The sequence below is a fragment of the Sinocyclocheilus anshuiensis genome, unplaced genomic scaffold (assembly GCF_001515605.1).
Source record: "Sinocyclocheilus anshuiensis isolate Anshui unplaced genomic scaffold, SAMN03320099.WGS_v1.1 scaffold943, whole genome shotgun sequence".
Lineage (NCBI taxonomy): Eukaryota > Metazoa > Chordata > Actinopteri > Cypriniformes > Cyprinidae > Sinocyclocheilus > Sinocyclocheilus anshuiensis.
The window spans coordinates 207941-208769 of NW_015542391.1; the positions used below are offsets into that span (position 1 = coordinate 207941).

At 27.5% G+C, this 829-nt stretch overlaps 1 protein-coding gene across 1 annotated transcript in view; it reads left to right on the forward strand.

Moving 5' to 3' along the window:
- LOC107692773 (gem-associated protein 5-like) overlaps window positions 1–829 on the forward strand; it is a 20276-nt gene that overhangs the window by 10316 nt on the left and 9131 nt on the right. The gene's annotated exons all lie outside the window — the stretch shown is intronic.

Consider the following 829-nt stretch of genomic DNA (forward strand, 5'->3'; position numbering starts at 1 on the left):
AACCTTTACCCATCTTTTGAAGATAAGCATATATTAAGTTATTAAATTGAAATGAATAAATCTCTGAGATGTTTACTGAGGTATAATACTGCAATTGTCTTGGTGAGATACTTTCTGTCTCAGAAAAGGCTTGGTGTTTAAGTAAAATGCTTAAAATGAAATGCTGAAAGATTAATCAAATGCAATTTATGAAAAATTTAAAATGTTGTTTTGGCCTTTCACCATAGCATGACCATGGGATTCAATTATTTACCATGGACTGTCATTTTTGACGTCTTTTTTTTTTTTTTTTTTTTTTTTTTTTTTTTTTTTTTTACCTAGGGGAGCCTAATTGTACAATTGACAATTGCATCTGAAGCTGTTTTTGGACTATAGCAGCCTGTGGTTTACAACAGTTACAGGTTGTACTTTAAAGGGTTAAACAAATGCAATTTATGAAAAATTTAAAATGTTGTTTTGGCCTTTCACCATAGCATGACCATGGGATTCAATTATTTACCATGGACTGTCATTTTTGACGTCTTTTTTTTTTTTTTAATGTTATGTTAAGTTTCTTAAGCTTTCCAATCTCCATTTCTTGTAAAATGCAATATTGTAAAATATTATTACAATTTAAAATAACTTTTTCAGTTTTAAAATGTAAATAGTTCCTATGGTGACAATGCTGAAGTTTCAGCAGCCATTACAAAAAAGCAAACCTTAAAAATAAAATCTTTTGTAACATTTTCAATGTTTTTACTGTCTCTTTTGATCAGTTTAATGTGTCCTTGCTGTATAAAAGTATTAATTTCCTTCAAAAAAAAAAAAAAAAAAAAAACAAGAAGTAAAA